This window comes from Salvia miltiorrhiza, chromosome 6 (genome assembly GCF_028751815.1).
Source record: "Salvia miltiorrhiza cultivar Shanhuang (shh) chromosome 6, IMPLAD_Smil_shh, whole genome shotgun sequence".
Lineage (NCBI taxonomy): Eukaryota > Viridiplantae > Streptophyta > Magnoliopsida > Lamiales > Lamiaceae > Salvia > Salvia miltiorrhiza.
In genome coordinates this window covers 18953932-18974461 of record NC_080392.1, presented here as the reverse complement: position 1 = coordinate 18974461, position 20530 = coordinate 18953932, and the positions used below count along the sequence as shown (strand labels likewise).

At 38.1% G+C, this 20530-nt stretch overlaps 3 long non-coding RNA genes across 3 annotated transcripts; all 3 read right to left on the bottom strand.

The window, feature by feature from the left end:
• Nucleotides 1-995: 995 nt before the first annotated feature.
• Nucleotides 996-3781, bottom strand: LOC130990329 (uncharacterized). The gene is made up of 3 exons (XR_009090934.1): nucleotides 3657-3781; nucleotides 1744-1810; nucleotides 996-1140 (listed from the first exon to the last, which is right to left on the bottom strand). It is a non-coding gene; the product is annotated as an uncharacterized LOC130990329 (long non-coding RNA).
• Nucleotides 3782-10381: 6600 nt separating this feature from the next.
• On the bottom strand, nucleotides 10382-13257 carry LOC130990328 (uncharacterized). The gene is made up of 3 exons (XR_009090933.1): nucleotides 13133-13257; nucleotides 11211-11277; nucleotides 10382-10607 (listed from the first exon to the last, which is right to left on the bottom strand). It is a non-coding gene; the product is annotated as an uncharacterized LOC130990328 (long non-coding RNA).
• A 2666-nt stretch (nucleotides 13258-15923) lies between these two features.
• On the bottom strand, nucleotides 15924-19214 carry LOC130990327 (uncharacterized). Its single transcript, XR_009090932.1, has 4 exons — nucleotides 18839-19214; nucleotides 18694-18757; nucleotides 16502-16561; nucleotides 15924-15996 (listed from the first exon to the last, which is right to left on the bottom strand). It is a non-coding gene; the product is annotated as an uncharacterized LOC130990327 (long non-coding RNA).
• Between the last annotated feature and the right edge of the window lie 1316 nt (nucleotides 19215-20530).

Sequence of the window (20530 nt, the reverse complement as noted above, 5' to 3'; positions counted from 1 at the left end):
ATCACGGGCACGTGAATCATATGTCAAAATATGGTTCCTTCAATATGTTCCTGTTGGAAAGAATTCTGTGGAAAAAAGCAATCGGTTTGAGGTGCTGGAGGGTATGGAGTTAGAGAATATGACAGCGTGTAGAGATGACTCGCTTTCGGGACCAGATTTACTGGAGTCCTTAATGAGACCGGTTCAGAATTCTGTACTAGATCGGCCCATTGAAGCTAGCTCGGATGCTCAAGATAGCAAGGTGGACACGGCTGTTATGGAGGATTCTGACAGCTCCGTGGATGAGGGGATCACTGCAGACGATCGCGAGGCCGCAAGCCCGGCAGCACGGGAGGAAGTGGCCGGGTCTGAGGGTGAGGTCATAATACAGCCTGTTGTGGTTCCGTCCACGGACATGGCAGATGATTCGGCTTCTCGGTTGGTCTTTGAGCCCACACATTCTGCTCCGGAGGAGTTGGCTAGTTGTATTAGCAGGTTAGTCAGGGGATGCAAATGCTCGTTGACAATCCTAACGTCGATCGGGTCGACCTAAAAAGGGTATGGAACGTCCACAAGCTCCACCGAATCCGATTGCCAGTATAAAAAGTCGGCTCAGGAATGCTGAGGGTCCAAGCATGCGGGTTATGAATAAAGGCACCATTCTTGACTCTCCGACGCCGGTGGAGTTCTTGAATAAAGTGCACAATGCTCAGTCTGGAGGAGCGCTTTTGCAAAATTTTGTGGTTCACTCATTTTCTTCAGACGCAGTGTCACAGCCCGCCCTAACTATGGATAGTTAGGCCGAGTGATCCACGACTAGGGATGGGGTTAAAGAAGAAGGGGAAGAAAAGGGGCGTCATTTATAGCCGTAAAACTTACTCATCTTAATAAAACTCGTCATTTTTATTCATTAATACTCAATTGAAAACTGTCTATGAAAGACAGCATAAAACTTAATTAATATCATTAATCAAGTTATACATCGTATGAAACCATTCTCTTAAGACTCAAAGTATGACATAACATAATATAACATCAACAACATCTTGCAGCGGAAAGTAGCTAGACATATGTATGAAGACATATTCTAGACAGGTTAACTATTTATTAACAACCCTGGAGACTCCGCTCATTGCAGCACCATCATCACATCAGCTCAACCTGCACATTTAGAAAACATATGCAGGGCTGAGTACAAAAGCACTCAGTGGGCACGTATGCCTAGGTATAAAAATACATGCTTCAAAACTGTAAATTGTCATGCCATTATAAACAGTACAGCAAGGGAGTTTTTCGCTAAAAAGGCCCAAGCTTACTAAGTTCATTTGTGATTCTTAAAGTTCGTCTGATCAGACTAAGTTCTTTTGTAATCTATCATATCTGAAACTGTGTGCCGGAGAGGTGGCCACCTCTCACGGTCACTTGACCGGCCAACCCGCTAGATGACTCACGGTCACTGGTGTACACTAGCCCTGGCAGGATAGCTATCAACTGCTCAGGACCCGAATTCGATTGCATCATTGGCAAAGCCAAAGCAGATAGATATCATACTAAAATTTAAACATTTTATGGCAAGACAACAGTTGTAATATTTTCCAGTTCAAAGATTTGTAACGAAATAACTTGTTCAAAGGTAGCATTAAACTCGTTTGATAGATATATAAAACTGAAATTAACAGTTAAATCATCTCATGCATTCATTCGTATAAGAGGCCTACGACACGCAGGGGATCTCTATATACGTATAGTAAAAGTAATGCCCACCTCGTTGTGTCTCTGTATCAATGAGTAACGTCACTCTCTCCCTCAAGTCGTTACTTCCCAAAAGGACCTTCATCGTTATGAAGAATTGGTGAGAAGTTATAAAAGAAACCTCGATTAATAATCTAATCTCTTTTATGAAACATTAGTATCTCTAATGTTCATCTCTCTTGATTGTTAATCAATATAACAATTATTATCTCTCGTCATTACTCATTAATTATAACATCCTTATGTTATAATTAGCAGCGCTTCAATTAAAAGAAATATTTAACACATCGAAAAGTCCACTTTCTTAGCAGATCTATTCGCTCTCATCTCGTCTAATTAACCAATTAGAAAGTTAAACTTTCCATTAGGTATGTATTTGAGTCACAGGTCAACAAGAATTGACTATGCTCAAATTCTAATTTCACTAAAAATTTCGACATGACCTATTCATATATAATGTCAGCCACGAGATTTCAACGCGTGAATCTCACTACGTGAACTCGTCTCTCGACTCAAAACTTAACATCTTGACATCTTTTCAACGCAAACCAAAATCATCAAAACTCTTTATCAGTAAACTATCATTTATACTCGACACCAATTGTTCGAGTGTCAGATACCAACATTTATGTGCGTTAATCATAACTCTCACAACTCACACCATTTAGTCATATCGTATCATCCATCAAAACAAATATAATCAAGTTGTTTTCTAGAAAGTTTTGCTGTTTTTGTGTCATCTTTAAAAATTCATAACAACCAACTCAATCATCATAAACTCTCATACCAATTGATCTCAAAAACTCCATGAAGTGTAGTTCACTCTAAAAATGGTAGTTAACCAAAAAGGTTAAAGGTTTTTGGAGATATTGCTCTTTTAGTGCAGGCTGTCAAAGATTGACAGTTTCTGCCAATTTTGTTTAGGCCATTAGAAACCAAGGCAAACCTTAATAAAATTCCATCAAATTTAATCAGCCAAAACTAAAGGTATCCTTGAAGATTTGGTTAAAATTTCACAAGAGAAAACGTTCATATGATCTGCCAAATAAACAATGAAACTCATACACTTTTACTGTTGGAAAAATATGACAGCAGAACAGGGCATTTTTGAAATAATAAACTGCTCTGTTTCAGAGGTCATAAAAATCGAAATCTTATGTTTTTAGAAAAGTATTGAAGTCTAGTTTCGTTTAAAAAAAACGGTGATGCAAAATCCTTCATGGATTAATAGATATAAACGTTTTTGTGAAGTCTACCAACAGTTGACAGATTCTGTCAAGGATTTTTTCAAAATATCTTTAAAATACCAAACATCATCCAAAAGACATGAAATTTTGCAGCGACGAAATACACATATCATAGATAAACATACTAAAATTTCAGAGCCATCAAGCAATGAAAACTCATCGAAACATAAGCTTGAAACTGCTGTAAAATTTTGACAGAATTCCAGTTTTAATTTCGTTCAACAATTATCATCCATAAATTGTAAATCAATTAGCATGCTCATGTGATATCGTAGAACACATATACGCAATAATATTCATTATGCAACGTCCCAAACTTCACGAATTTAAATAATCATACTCTAAAAACTTATACAATTTTCGTGCTTGGAAAAAATACGAATTTAATATATATCGATTCTAGCATACCCTTAAGCACAAATATCAAGTCAAAACGATCAAACAAAAATCGAAAGACAAGCTAATATGTGAAAAACGGGGCTGCCCTCATGGGTTTCATATCTACGGTTCGTTCCGTTCTTACTCCCTTCATTAAACATGCTCAACATCTACCCAAGAACAACATACTAAAATTTCACGACGATCCGACGTCGTTTCAAAATAAAGTCGAGAATCGACGTTTTTCGACGTCGACGAAAATCGAAAAGAAAACCATCAAAACGTAGGTAGAGATCTTACCTACTTAGATACGTGATCGAAAAGATGATCGGCGCTCGTCTCGGTGCTCAAATCGGAGGTCAAAAGCTTAAATGGTATTAACGTTGAATATAGTGTGTGTTTTGGGTGTTGTGTGTGTGAGTTTGAGTGTTGTGCGTGAGTTTAGAGTGTTTGGTTGTAGCAGCCAACACTTTAATAGGGAAAGGGGCTTTGGGAGGTTTGGGGGTGGTTAGGGGTAGGGTAGGTTAGATATTTAAGATATTAACCCGTTAGTCGTTAAATATCTCGTCTCGTCTCATTTTAACAACTAACAACCCATACTCTTTGTTACTCGCCCTCTCAACCTCTACTCACTTTCATTGCACTCGTAATTCTATATAAATATAGAAAACACAAGCTCGTTCTCGAAATTCTGATAAACGAGCTCATTTCGTTTATCGAGAAATCCCGATTTACTATTCACTCGTCGTCCAAAAATAAAAACTTTCATTATTGGACTCGTATCGAAAAACTAAGAATATTTCTCGACGACGTGCACGTAAGATTTTGAAAGTCGACAAAAAGACGAAATAGCAGTATTTTACTATTCATCGTCAAAAAGTCAAAATTTTGAAAAACGTCTTAACGGACTCAGATCTCACTTCCGAGTTCATCGTTCTCATTCAAATAATTATCTCGAATTATTCAAATACTCAAACTCAAATACGGATATAAAATCCCACATCATTCTCACATCATCGAAAGAACATCTCAACATCTTAAAAAAAATAACAAGAAAACTTCATATAACTCCTCATCTCTTTACAAAGTAAATCAAACAAGGGATCTAAACCCTAATTACTCAAACTCAAGCAATTAACACGTCATCAAAAGCCCGGGTATTACATACCCTCCCCCTTAAAAATAAATTTCGTCCCGAAATTTGTACCTCTTGTAAATGTTTCAAGGTACTTCTCTCACATCTTATCCTCAAGCTCTCTTTCCACTTCTTTCTAACTATCATATCTCCATTGGACCTTATCCAATGCAATCGACTTATTACTCAATTGCCGAATTTTATGATCTAGCATCATCTGAGGTCTCTCTTCATAACTCAAGTCTGGTTCTAAGATCATTTCTTCTTAGTAAACCACATGGTTTGGGTCGAAAATATATATCCTCTCAATTGTGACACGTGAAACACGTTATGCACATTTCCAAAGCTAAGTGGCAAAGCCAACCTATACGCTATTGAACCTATCTTTTGCAATATCTCGTAAGGACTTATAACTCTGGGTCTAACCTGTCCTTTAACTCCAAATCTATTCATCCCCTTTGAGGGTAAAACCTTTAAGAAAACTTTGTCTCCTATCTCGAAACTTTGTCTCACATCTTATAGGCAAACTCAAGTAGTGGCAACACATTCTCCCGATGTACTCCTCTATCAAGGATAGTAGTTCTTATCATATCTTCTATCGTCTGCTATGCTAAAATTCATCCTTGTACCCAACTCTTTCTGTAACTCATCCAAAAACGTGATGTAATAAAAAAAAATTATTCTCTCAGGTGATCTACACCGGTACTCAATGCAATCTTATAATCTCACGAACGTACAATTGTGCTAACTTATCTGGTCCATACACGATTAGGATCGGTATGAAATGGGCAGATTTTGTTAGTCGATCTACAATCACCCAAATTGTTGTATTTCCTCTTTGACTTTTGGGTAAAGCTGTCACAAAATCCATCTCTATGTGATCCCATTTCCACTTGGGAATCTCCAACGGTTTTAACTTCCCATAGGGTCGTTGGTGTAATGCTTTCACTTGCTGACAAGCTAAGCATCGCTCTACAAACGAAGCTATGTCTCATTTCATTCCGTCCCACAAAAATCTATTTTTCACAACCTGATACATCTTTGTGCCTCCTGGGTGGGCGGTGTAAGGCGTGTCATGAGTCTCACTCATGATCGTATTCTTAAGTTCATCATCGCGGGGAATGCATCTTCTCCCCTCAAATAAGATAGCATTGTCTGATGTTTTTTTTTTTTGTAACTCTTGAGATCTCCTGCTCTTATCCTTTCTCGTAACTTGTTCATTGTCTCATCTTTCCTTGTGCTTCAATCACCATTTTCCTCAAACTAGGCATCGTCGCAACAATACTCGCTATCGTCTCTGGTGGTTTTATCATCTCTATCCTCATCTTGTCAAAGTCCTTTATAAGCTCATCCTCTCTCGTGAGAAGACATCCTAACTTTGACGAGACCTTTCGGCTCAATGCATCGGCTACTACATTGGCCTTGCCAGGGTGATAATTAATGTCGCAGTTAACATCCTTTACTAATTCGAGCCATCTCCTTTGCCTCATGTTAATATCCTTATGCTCGAAAAAGTATTTCAAAGTTTTGTGGTTCGTGAAAATCTCACATCTAACTCCGTAGAGATGATGTCTCCAAATTTTCAGGGCATGCACAACGGCTGCAAGCTCTAAATCATGCGTTGGATAATTTATCTCGTGGGGTCTAAGTTATCGTGATGCATAGACTATAACTCTTTCTTCTTGCATCAAAACACATCCTAGCCCACTCTCTAACGCATCTGCGTAGATGGTATACTCTTTATCCATTTCTAGGACTATCAGCACTGGTGCTGTAGTCAATTTCCTTTAAGCTCTTAAAAACTCTTTTCACACTCCTCTTTCCAATTGTATTTAGCTTATTTTCTAAGTAATTGTGTCATCGGTCTTGCTATCGTGGAAAATCCTTCAATAAACCTCTGATAGTATCCTGCTAAGCCTAAAAAGTTGAGAATCTTGTTAGGCGTAGTTGGTGATCTCCACTCATGTACAGCTTGTACCTTGACGGGGTCAACTTTAATTCCTTCAGATGATATAACATGTCCTAGTAAAGTTACTTTGTTCAACCAAAACTCGCACTTGGTGAATTTGGCAAAAAGCTTCTCAACTCTTAGTGTTTCCAACATCGTTTTCAAATGTTTTGGAGCTCCTGCTCATTCTTCGAATAGATGAGAATATCATCTATGAAAACTAGGACAAATTTATCCAGTTATTGATGAAAACTCAATTCATGTGATCCATGAAAACTACTGGTGCCTTCGTCAAACCGAATGGCATAACTATGAACTCATAGTGCTCATACCTCATTTGAAAAGCTGTCTTAGGTATATCATTCTGTCAAAATTTGAACTGGTGGTAATATGATCTCAAGTCAACTTTCAAGAAAAATGCGCTCCTCGTAATTGATCAAACAAGTCATCTATCCTCGGCAAAGGATATTTGTTCTTGAGTGTCAATTTATTCAGCTCTCGATAATCTATGCACATTCTCAACGTGCCATCCTTCTTTTTGACAAAAAGGACTGGTGCTCCCCACAGGGATACACTATGTCTAATAAAACCTAACTCGAGCAATTCTTGTAGCTGAATCTTCAGCTCTTGTAGCTCCTTAGGCGCCATTCTATAGGGTGCCTTCGACACTGGTGCTGATCCAGGTTCTAGGTCGATAGTGAACTCCAACTATCTTGTTGGTGGCAATCCTGGTAAGACCTCGGGAAATACATCTCTATGTTCCCTTACCACTGCTACATCCTCAAAGTTTTTTTTTTTTTTACTTGATTCTCCTTCATCATTCAAGTAAACTAGGTAAGCTTGTGCTCCTTTCTTCTTTACCAATTTCGACGCCTGAAGTGCCGAAACGATTGGAACTCTCTTCTTTCTATCAATGCCGTGAAAACATGTCTGTTCCTTCCCAGGTGGTTGGAAAGTTATCTGTCTCTTCTTACAATCAATCGGGGCAAAGTTCTCTTCTAACCAGTCCATCCTTAGAATAATGTCTACGTTCCACATAGGCATTAAGTGCAAGGTTCTTGTTTTCATCTTTAGTGATCATAACTCAAGCTCTAAGTTAGAAATCATGTGAGAAACTGTAGTAGCTCTTCCTACAGGAGTGATTACTCTCAACTCGGGACTAGCTTGTTTTGGTTCGAGTTTGAAGGTAACATGCTTCAACCAATTAAAGAATGCGAAGCTCCTGTATTAAACAGGATTCTAACTGGTGCATCCAATAACTTGCCCATACTACCTTAAAGTCCTGCCTTAAACCAGCACTTAAAACTCAGACATCTCTTCATCATTATCCATCTTCTGATGAGCGAACGTGATAGCTCACAGAATTCTCAATTATACTCTACAATCGATTTCTTTCCTTGCATCAAACTTCGATAATCAGCCTCTCGCTGCTTACTGTACTCCTCGGTACATACTTCTCAAGAGTAGTCTTCAATTGTTCTCAGGTGTAGTTTACCAGTTGCTCGGGTGTTAAAGTCCTCTGACGTGCCTCTCACTGGTCTTATACATCAAAAGAATCTACTAGGATAACTCAAAAGTTGTAAGGGTTCAACCCTAGAATGACATCAAAACAAATTGTTCAAGAGACTCAAATGAATGACCAGAGGGTGGAATGAAGTAACTACCAGGTCGAACAAAAATGACCTAGAGTAAGAACCCATCTGGCTTTTCAACCGAAAGTTGAAACACATGGGTTTATAAACCCAAAACACGTCTACTGAGATTTGGATCATGCGGACTGGCCAGGTCCAACATAATCACTCCCCAGTCACACGGGATATACTATCCCGAACTTGGAAATTCTGTGTCTTCTAAACCCTCAACATACTATACATAACAAAACTTAAGTTCACACCAGCAAGCTAAAAGCTTAAACTCAGGGTCCTATGTTCTAGACTCTTGTTTCGAAAGTTCAATATTTTTCGACTCTCCTCTCATGTTGCGGTGGTGGTGGCGGAGTATTATCCCGCCTATCCTTCACATCACACTCTTGATGACATCTTTGAGGCATTTTTGAAATCACAAAAGGAAAACTCAACTCGACCAACGCTCTAAGCATCCTCGAAACTCAAGTTCAATTTACTAACTCAACTTTAAGGAAACCCTCACGGTCACTTTAACATTCATCTGTAAGGCAATAAGCACTCACGAAATGCTAACAAAAAGACCACTCTGGTCAACCTAATATATCCATCAGTAGAATGCCTCTTTTTAGAGGACTTACATAAAGGGGTTATATAAACCCTACAAAAACCATAGTATCTATCGTAATGTCCCTTCTAAACCGACACCATTAATAGTACTATGTCTCGGTCTGGACCTCTTACAGTAATTGCTACCAGTTAACTCATCTAGTTGCTACTTTAGCACACTAGGAACATCCATCTATTTAACATCAGTAGGGTACTATATTCGCATGCTTATCTATCAGCATGTCAAAAGCTCAAGTATCAGTATCTCCTAAGTAAGTTATATACATCGCAATGTAATTGAAACTAATCAAAAACAAAGGTGTACTGCTCATACTCTCAAGATCATCCTTAGCTCTAGCCTACATCGGATTCTCTTCTCATCCTCATCAACTCTAGCCCTCCTCGGCTACTTCTCATCCTTTCAACCCTAGCCTTCCTTGGCTCTTTCTCATCCTTTCATAGTTTATGAACATGTGTTTGAAAATCTGCTAGGGTATCTCTGTACCACATACTGTACGCCTCGTCCTCGTATCTGATCTTCCCTGAGTTCGATCTCACAACAGTCCTGGCCAACCTATAAGGAGAACTTAAAGGTGACTCTAGGAACTAACTCTACTTGGCTCCAGCAACAGAAATAAACAAAACATAACTTAGCAAAACTCCTACTAAGTAGTACTGTTATCTTAAAACTCAAGCTCAAAATATCTAAATTCTCATCTCGTCCCATCTTTACTTAGTAGGGAATCTCTCTAAACAATGATATTAGATCCCTTAATCTAAATCATCGTGACTCAGTAAGACAACTCAACAATTCTCTCTCAAAGCCATCTCCAAAGACTATGGCTCATGATACCTCCTCAAGTACCATTAAGGTTGCGTGAGCAAAACTCGCGTCACCAAACAACTCAACATATCGTACAATATCTCATTGCAGCATGCTAATAACTCATCATTAATCATGCTATTATACTCAAGCTCATAACTCAAACTCATAACTCAAACCAACAAGTACTTAAAGCAATTGCTAATTCTCTCAAGCTTTAGCTCTAAGTTCTCATTTCATCCTTCTACTTAGTAGAAAATCTCTCTTAACAATGACATTAGATTCCTTCATCTAAATCATCGTGACTTATCACAACTGCTCAAACAATTCTCATCACAAAACATCTCAAATACATCACATCATAACTCATAATTATGCATCTTCAATCATATAACATCATATGATATAAACGCTCTCATGATTCATCATGTAACGTCAACATATGCTCTTACAACATAATAACTCATTATTAATCATGTTGTCATCCTCAAACTCAAACTATGCATCTTCAAAGCATAACATCATAACTCATCATATAACCTCAACATCGTGCTCTTCAAAATTTAACGTCAAATAAACTTTGAAATTTTACATACCTCGTTGAGCCTGGTGTGATGGTGCGCTGAGCTCACGGTTGTTAATAACTATTAGTCTAGTGACTCATTCTAGACTAAACTCAAGACTTCTAATTCAGAGCTTAACCTTCGCTCTGATACCACTCTGTCACAGCCCGCCCTAACTATGGATAGTTAGGCCGAGTGATCCACGACTAGGGATGGGGTTAAAGAAGAAGGGGAAGAAAAGGGGCGTCATTTATAGCCGTAAAACTTACTCATCTTAATAAAACTCGTCATTTTTATTCATTAATACTCAATTGAAAACAGTCTATGAAAGACAGCATAAAACTTAATTAATATCATTAATCAAGTTATACATCGTATGAAACCATTCTCTTAAGACTCAAAGTATGACATAACATACTATAACATCAACAACATCTTGCAGCGGAAAGTAGCTAGACATATGTATGAAGACATATTCTAGACAGGTTAACTATTTATTAACAACCCTGGAGACTCCGCTCATTGCAGCACCATCATCACATCAGCTCAACCTGCACATTTAGAAAACATATGCAGGGCTGAGTACAAAAGCACTCAGTGGGCACGTATGCCTAGGTATAAAAATACATGCTTCAAAACTGTAAATTGTCATGCCATCATAAACAGTACAGCAAGGGAGTTTTTCGCTAAAAAGGCCCAAGCTTACTAAGTTCATTTGTGATTCTTAAAGTTCGTCTGATCAGACTAAGTTCTTTTGTAATCTATCATATCTGAAACTGTGTGCCGGAGAGGTGGCCACCTCTCACGGTCACTTGACCGGCCAACCCGCTAGATGACTCACGGTCACTGGTGTACACTAGCCCTGGCAGGATAGCTATCAACTGCTCAGGACCCGAATTCGATTGCATCATTGGCAAAGCCAAAGCAGATAGATATCATACTAAAATTTAAACATTTTATGGCAAGACAACAGTTGTAATATTTTCCAGTTCAAAGATTTGTAACGAAATAACTTGTTCAAAGGTAGCATTAAACTCGTTTGATAGATATATAAAACTGAAATTAACAGTTAAATCATCTCATGCATTCATTCGTATAAGAGGCCTACGACACGCAGGGGATCTCTATATACGTATAGTAAAAGTAATGCCCACCTCGTTGTGTCTCTGTATCAATGAGTAACGTCACTCTCTCCCTCAAGTCGTTACTTCCCAAAAGGACCTTCATCGTTATGAAGAATTGGTGAGAAGTTATAAAAGAAACCTCGATTAATAATCTAATCTCTTTTATGAAACATTAGTATCTCTAATGTTCATCTCTCTTGATTGTTAATCAATATAACAATTATTATCTCTCGTCATTACTCATTAATTATAACATCCTTATGTTATAATTAGCAGCGCTTCAATTAAAAGAAATATTTAACACATCGAAAAGTCCACTTTCTTAGCAGATCTATTCGCTCTCATCTCGTCTAATTAACCAATTAGAAAGTTAAACTTTCCATTAGGTATGTATTTGAGTCACAGGTCAACAAGAATTGACTATGCTCAAATTCTAATTTCACTAAAAATTTCGACATGACCTATTCATATATAATGTCAGCCACGAGATTTCAACGCGTGAATCTCACTACGTGAACTCGTCTCTCGACTCAAAACTTAACATCTTGACATCTTTTCAACGCAAACCAAACAATTCAAATCATCAAAACTCTTTATCAGTAAACTATCATTTATACTCGACACCAATTGTTCGAGTGTCAGATACCAACATTTATGTGCGTTAATCATAACTCTCACAACTCACACCATTTAGTCATATCGTATCATCCATCAAAACAAATATAATCAAGTTGTTTTCTAGAAAGTTTTGCTGTTTTTGTGTCATCTTTAAAAATTCATAACAACCAACTCAATCATCATAAACTCTCATACCAATTGATCTCAAAAACTCCATGAAGTGTAGTTCACTCTAAAAATGGTAGTTAACCAAAAAGGTTAAAGGTTTTTGGAGATATTGCTCTTTTAGTGCAGGCTGTCAAAGATTGACAGTTTCTGCCAATTTTGTTTAGGCCATTAGAAACCAAGGCAAACCTTAATAAAATTCCATCAAATTTAATCAGCCAAAACTAAAGGTATCCTTGAAGATTTGGTTAAAATTTCACAAGAGAAAACGTTCATATGATCTGCCAAATAAACAATGAAACTCATACACTTTTACTGTTGGAAAAATATGACAGCAGAACAGGGCATTTTTGAAATAATAAACTGCTCTGTTTCAGAGGTCATAAAAATCGAAATCTTATGTTTTTAGAAAAGTATTGAAGTCTAGTTTCGTTTAAAAAAAACGGTGATGCAAAATCCTTCATGGATTAATAGATATAAACGTTTTTGTGAAGTCTACCAACAGTTGACAGATTCTGTCAAGGATTTTTTCAAAATATCTTTAAAATACCAAACATCATCCAAAAGACATGAAATTTTGCAGAGACGAAATACACATATCATAGATAAACATACTAAAATTTCAGAGCCATCAAGCAATGAAAACTCATCGAAACATAAGCTTGAAACTGCTGTAAAATTTTGACAGAATTCCAGTTTTAATTTCGTTCAACAATTATCATCCATAAATTGTAAATCAATTAGCATGCTCATGTGATATCGTAGAACACATATACGCAATAATATTCATTATGCAACGTCCCAAACTTCACGAATTTAAATAATCATACTCTAAAAACTTATACAATTTTCGTGCTTGAAAAAAAATACGAATTTAATATATATCGATTCTAGCATACCCTTAAGCACAAATATCAAGTCAAAACGATCAAACAAAAATCGAAAGACAAGCTAATATGTGAAAAACGGGGCTGCCCTCATGGGTTTCATAGCTACGGTTCGTTCCGTTCTTACTCCCTTCATTAAACATGCTCAACATCTACCCAAGAACAACATACTAAAATTTCACGACGATCCGACGTCGTTTCAAAATAAAGTCGAGAATCGACGTTTTTCGACGTCGACGAAAATCGAAAAGAAAACCATCAAAACGTAGGTAGAGATCTTACCTACTTAGATACGTGATCGAAAAGATGATCGGCGCTCGTCTCGGTGCTCAAATCGGAGGTCAAAAGCTTAAATGGTATTAACGTTGAATATAGTGTGTGTTTTGGGTGTTGTGTGTGTGAGTTTGAGTGTTGTGCGTGAGTTTAGAGTGTTTGGTTGTAGCAGCCAACACTTTAATAGGGAAAGGGGCTTTGGGAGGTTTGGGGGTGGTTAGGGGTAGGGTAGGTTAGATATTTAAGATATTAACCCGTTAGTCGTTAAATATCTCGTCTCGTCTCATTTTAACAACTAACAACCCATACTCTTTGTTACTCGCCCTCTCAACCTCTACTCACTTTCATTGCACTCGTAATTCTATATAAATATAGAAAACACAAGCTCGTTCTCGAAATTCTGATAAACGAGCTCATTTCGTTTATCGAGAAATCCCGATTTACTATTCACTCGTCGTCCAAAAATAAAAACTTTCATTATTGGACTCGTATCGAAAAACTAAGAATATTTCTCGACGACGTGCACGTAAGATTTTGAAAGTCGACAAAAAGACGAAATAGCAGTATTTTACTATTCATCGTCAAAAAATCAAAATTTTGAAAAACGTCTTAACGGACTCAGATCTCACTTCCGAGTTCATCGTTCTCATTCAAATAATTATCTCGAATTATTCAAATACTCAAACTCAAATACGGATATAAAATCCCACATCATTCTCACATCATCGAAAGAACATCTCAACATCTTAAAAAAAATAACAAGAAAACTTCATATAACTCCTCATCTCTTTACAAAGTATATCAAACAAGGGATCTAAACCCTAATTACTCAAACTCAAGCAATTAACACGTCATCAAAAGCCCGGGTATTACACGCAGGTCGAGCTATGTCAGTTGTGGTTTCTAAAAGATGGGGAGATATGATGGACGATCAAATATTTTCTTAGCCTTGCATCGGCTTAAGAAACTGAGCTCGCTACTCTGCTCTGCCGATCTGGTTTGCTCTGAATTTTCCAAGCTGATGCTGGTCTGCTCTGGATCTGCCGAGCTGCTGCTGGTCTGCTCTGGCTCTGGCGATCTGGTGTTGGCTGCTATGCTGTTGGCTGCTATGGTGTTTGTTGCTCTGGCGATGTCTGCTCTGGCGATGTGCTCTGGCTCTGCTGCTTTGGCGATGTCTGCTCTGGTGATGTTTGCTCTGGCTCTGCAGCTCTAAGGTTTGGATGCTCTGGCTTTTTTGCTCTGGTGTAGTCTGCTCTGGCTCTGATGCTCTGCTCTCCAGAGTTGGTTCTGCTCTCTTCCCTACGTTGTTTGGTTGTTGCTTCGTTGTTTGCTCCCTTTTTGCGAGGGTTTTGATGTTTTTTTTCCTTTTTCTTGGGCTTTCTTTTTGGAGGCTCTTCTCCTTGTTTGCGCCTGTGCTTTCAGGGTTTTTTCCAAACTTCTTTTTTCAATAAAATTTCCATTTCAGTAGGTGTCTATATGCCTATTATTTAAGTGTTATATACATATCAATATTTTAATTTCTATAAAAAATTTTTGACAAAAGATTAAATAAAATTAAAAGAAGTACCCTTCCCCACCCATTGCGTAAAACAACAAAAACCCTTAAAAAAGAATAAAGTCATTGAATTCATCACATTCTTTACGTAAACAACACAAATTCTTCAAAAAAAAGGGTAAACGCATTATTCTATCAATTCTCGTTGACATTCTCTGCTAATCTATGTCAATTCTCTCAACTCTCTAATTTATGTCTCTAATTGGGGGTTAGTCTTCGATAAACCCTCCCCTACAGTATTGTTCGTGGTCCGAGGGCGTCAAGCTCGGCTGGAGTAATGGCGAACAGGTAGGTCGTTAATCACCACTTATAACTATGACGATCATTTCACGTCAGCAGTTCCGACAACCACGTTAGCATCAATTTAGGGAAAATAAAAATTATGAAAAAAATCAGAAAAATACTAAATTCTTATATTTAGATTCGAAAAATAAAATTCGTAGGAAAAATTAAAAAATATTGAAAGTTCATGTATTTACACGCAAATAACCCAAAAAAGAAAGCAAGAAAAGTTATGTACCAAAACATAATTCCAAATGAGCCTATTTCAATAGCAAAAAAAGCTCCCACATCAAATTACCCACACTATATAAATGCCAATTATACACTGTGATAATTAAATTGACTTCGGCAGCTATCGAACAAGAACAAATCGAGCAAACAAACAACAAAGAAATATGAAATGAACACCGGAGAATTACGTGGTTCGATTCTATCGAATCTACGTCCATGGAGGGTCAATCGATCGTTTATTGATTACGAAAACAACACTAAGATACAAGAGTCACTCAAGAAATCAAAACTGAAAAATCTCTCCAAGAACTCTTATTTTTCAATCTCTCTTGAATCTTCCTCTCTTGATCTTAAAGCTTTCTCTTAGATGTATATTGTGATAAAAAAGAAGGGGTGGATCTACATGATCCACTCCCTATATATATATATATATATATATATATATATATATATATATATATGTCACGACCGGTCCTAATTAAGGATAATTAAGCCGGGGAAACCGTGACTAATGGAGGGAGATTAGAAACGGGGTAGAAAGGGAATAATTAAACAAAGAAGAATCACATTTCATAATTTAACAAAAGGAATATTTATAATATAACAGAAGTTTAGTCGTATAGACTCAAATAACTAGTAAGTTCAGATATCTCTGACTTAGCCAAATAAACATAAAACTTCTGAGTGCGCAGCGGAATATGATTCTGATTACATGTATGAAGACATGTAACCCTAGAGTTCATTAATACATAATAAGACAAAAGAATCCCGCTCGTCACTTCATCACCATCGGCAGCTGCTCAACCTGCACATTTAGAAATATATGCAGGGCTTGAGTACAAAAGTACTCAGTGGGCACGTATGCCTAAGTATAAAATACATGCTTCAAAACTGTAAATTGTCATGCCATAATTAAACAGTACAGCAAGGGAGTTTTTCGCTAAAAGGCCCAAGCTTACTAAATTCATTTGTGATTCTTAAAGTTCGACTGCAGTCTAAGTTCTCTTGTAATCTATCATATCTGGAACTTTGTGCCGGAGAGGTGGCCACCTCTCACGGTCACTTGACCGGCCAACCCGCTAGATGACTCACGGTCACTGGTGTACACTAGTCCTGGCAGGATAGCTATCAACTGCTCAGGACCCGAATTCGATTGCATAATAAAAGTCACATCAGATAGATATCATACTGAAATTTAAATATTTTATGGCAAGACAATATTTGAAATAACTTCAATTAATTTAATCATGAGATAACTTGCTTGAACGTAACATTTAAACTCATTTGATATATATGAAAGTAATGCCCACCTGATATAAACTTTCTGTGGTACAGTAGTTCCTTGACTGATTATTAATCTCGTGCTTGACCTTTATTACGAGAATATAAATAAGATACTGCTCAAGTAAAATCCTCAAATAATGAGAATACAGAATTAACTATGCATGATCTATATGCATGAATTATTATTCTGAGATAATAATCTGGAAGGTTCTATTATAAATCCAGGCTATCGGATAAAACTAAGTCTCGTCTCATGGAACCGGATAATTAACTAAAATTAATCTATTCTCTTCAGGATGTTATACTCCACTGATTAAATAATCTTACTCGAGGTAATCGATAGAAAAGATATAAATAAAAACTTCGACTTATTCGCTTTATAACCTCATAATTAATCGGGCTAAAAAAAAATAGGAACAAGTAATGTTATAAAATTAAATAATTAAAAGGCTCAACATAAGGCAGCCTAATAATTAATTAAATAGAATTGGCTTGAATAATTAACATGAGAGGCCCAATTGAAATAATTCATCGGCTCAAGTAATTAAATAAATCTTGTCTCAATAAATAAATAATTTGATTAGCTGGGCTCAATTAAATAAATCAAACGAGGTCCAACGAAGATAATATAACAGCCCAATAAAATAAAATAAATGGGCTTCAATTTAAATAAATTCGGCCCAAAGAGAAATAATAAAGGCCCATCTGAGTAAAATAAATAAGGCCCAACTGAAATGATACAGCAGCCCAAATATGTGAATAATTAAAGGCCCATATAAATAAATTAAGAGGCCCAATCAGTAATTATAATCGGCCCATATAAATAAAATCAGAGGCCCAATTCATAATTAAAATCGGCCCAATTACAATAAATACAACAAGGCCCAAAAATAGATAATTATGAAGCCCAAAGAAAATAAAGGCCCAAATTTTCGGCCCAAATCAATTAAATAACAAGCCCATTAAACTAAAGCCCAAGGAAATAATTGAATTAGGCCCAACTTAATTAAATTAAAGCCCAAAACAAATTGAAGAGCCCAACTCCAAATTGACTCGGTTCTCTCTCTCAGCAATAATACACTCATCTCTCTCTCTCTCGGTTGGAGCCGATACTCTCCCTCGCCGCACAAGACTTCTCCCTCTCTCTCGCCCGTCCTTTCTCTTCGCGAGCTTCGCTGCGAATTGCTCCGGCGACTGCAGCAGCTAAGCTGCCGCCAACCGAGACTTCGATCGAAGCAGCCGCCAAACTGCCAAGGTCGCCGTTTGAAACTCTTTTCCGTCTCCAAGGTCCACCGCCGCCGCCGCGGAACCGGCGACTCAGTCGGCGCCGGTTGCACCTGCCTCTCTTTCTCCCCGTCTCTAACGTGAAGGGGATCGAAAGCTCTAAATATCCCCTGAAATTTCAGATCGGTTTTCTCCCTCAAATCCGATCTGTCTTCCTTCTCCGGTTACACCGCTGCCGCCTGCTCCGAGCGGCGTCGACTGTCGACGCGTCAAAGCCCCGGCGCTGTCCTCTCTTTCGGCCCTCCGACTCAACTCCGGCAAAGCAGCCCGTCGTCGCTGCAACTGGAAGGTCGGGAGATTCGCCGTGTCGCTGCTTCGATCCGCCACCGCCTTGAGCTATCGCCGTTGTCTGGAGCTGCTGCTGTTTCACCGGAGTCGCGGCTTGCTGGAGGAGCGCCGCCGCCTGCCGCTGCTGTTGGCCAGCCTTCTTCCTATCTCTCCCTCTCGATCCGGCCTCAGCCGAAGCGGGTGCCGCCGCCGCTGCCGTCTGTGGTTCTGCCGCCATCTCCCCCGTCCATTTCAATCGGCGGTTCAGCGTCGTTGCTCCATTCGCGATGCTGCAGTTGCTGTAACACGATTCTCGCCGAGGCAGTAAGAGCTGTCGCCGTCGTCGCCATCGTCTTGGCTCGACCGAACAGGCAGCCATCCTCACTTCCTAAAGCTAAGTTCCAAATCTCCGTTTCTTTCTTTTCGTTGCGTGATTGAGTTTCGATACGAACATAAATTTCCTCGAGTAAGAATCTAGTACTTAGCATTCTATGTGTAAGCATACTGTAGCAAGCCTATATTCGATTCATGAGCTAAGGTATTCTCTTTCTTTTTGTCTGTGGAGTCTGATTTCATATGCATAAGCTGATCATGCTTTGGTTATGTCGCCTATCATGCTTGAATGCAGTAATGTGTGATGGAAAACAATATATGGGCTAAGCAATACCTTGAAATGTGTTGTTGGTTAAATATTGTTGTTTGTTGAACTGGAGTAACTGAACTTAAGGTTCCTGGCAAAGAGGAAATGAATGATTCTTGTTTTAATGCAGGTGCTAATCAAATGGAATGAAATCATTGAAGCTCAGCCTTACCTTGAGATCTTAGCAGAATGAATTGGGGCTGCTCTTCAATATTTTTTTTCGGTGAAATGAAGTGAGATTGAGAGCTGTTTGTTGGCTGGGGTTGATACTAATAATTCATTGGTGAAGAATTGAGTGTAGTGGTGGGGGAAAAAGAAAGAAAAACATAATGATAGTGGTGTGGGAACAAAGTTTAATGGAAAGAAAAAGAGAAGAAAAAGAAAGGAAAAAAAATTGTAGAGGAGAATTATTGATGTATTTTCTCTGACTCGGTGATTCTGTAACTGTAAAGTGAATCACGTGCTCATATTTGCTTGTACTGTTTATTTAAATAAATCTCGATTTCGACATGTGATATCTCGCTAAAATCGATAAGTTATAAAATGAATCTAAATTAAATCCGTAGATTTAATTTGTTCGTTGTCTTGATATTTAAATTAAATCCGCAGATTTAATTAACTCACGAGTCGGAAATAATCCACGACTTGAGTAAAAATAAATTCTAATTCCATCTCACTTAAATAAATAACGTGACTTTGCTAAGTCAGTTATAACTCTGAAATAATATCATTGATTGTTTTAACAATATAAATTCAGGATCATAAGCTGAATTCATATCAGGATAATAACCGTTTTCATTCACTGATGAATAAAAATAAACACTCATAACTGGATTCAAAATATATAAAAGAGTGGGTCATTACATACTACCCCTCTTAACAAAAATTTCGTCCCGAAATTTGCATATTTCTTCTAAAACAGTTCGGGGTATTTATCCTTCATTTTGTCTTCAAGCTCCCACGTGGCTTCCTCTTGTCCGTGGTGTCTCCATAAGACTTTCACTGATGTGATTGCCTTATTCCTGAGTTGTTGTACTTTTCGATCTAGAATGGCTTCTGGTCTCTCTTCATAACTTAAGTCTGGGCAAAGGATCATCTCTTCTTGGTGGATTATGTGCTTTGGATCGAAAACGTATTTTCTGAGTTGTGATACGTGGAAAACATTGTGAACGTTTCCAAAGCTTGGCGGTAACGCCAACCTATAGGCTACTGGGCCTATTCTCTCCAAAATCTCATAAGGTCCTACGAATCGGGGCCTAAGTTTTCCCTTGACACCAAACCTAGTTATCCCCTTGGTAGGAGATACCTTTAGGAAGACCTTGTCTCCTATTTCAAAACATAACTCAGTTCGACGTGCATCAGCGTAAGATTTCTGTCTATCTTGTGCCTCTTTTATTCGCCCTCTGATCTGGCGGACTATCTCAACCATCTCGTTTACCATGTCTGGTCCTAAAACTTTTCTCTCACCCACTTCATCCCAATAAAGCGGTGATCTACATTTTCTTCCATATAATGCCTCATATGGTGCCATATCAATAGTCGCCTGATAACTGTTATTATAGGCAAATTCAATCAACGGCAGCACTGCTTCCCAACTTCCACCCCTGTCTAGGACCACTGTTCTCAACATATCTTCGAGGGTCTGAATTGTTCTTTCAGACTGCCCATCTGTCTGCGGGTGGAAGGCGGTGCTGAAATTTAACCTCGTGCCTAACTCCTTCTGTAAGCTTATCCAAAATCTAGAAGTAAATTTTGAGTCTCGGTCTGAAGTGATCGACACGGGTACACCGTGTAAGCGTACAATCTCTCGAACATACAACTGAGCTAGCTTGTCTGACCCATGTGTGATCGGTATTGGTATAAA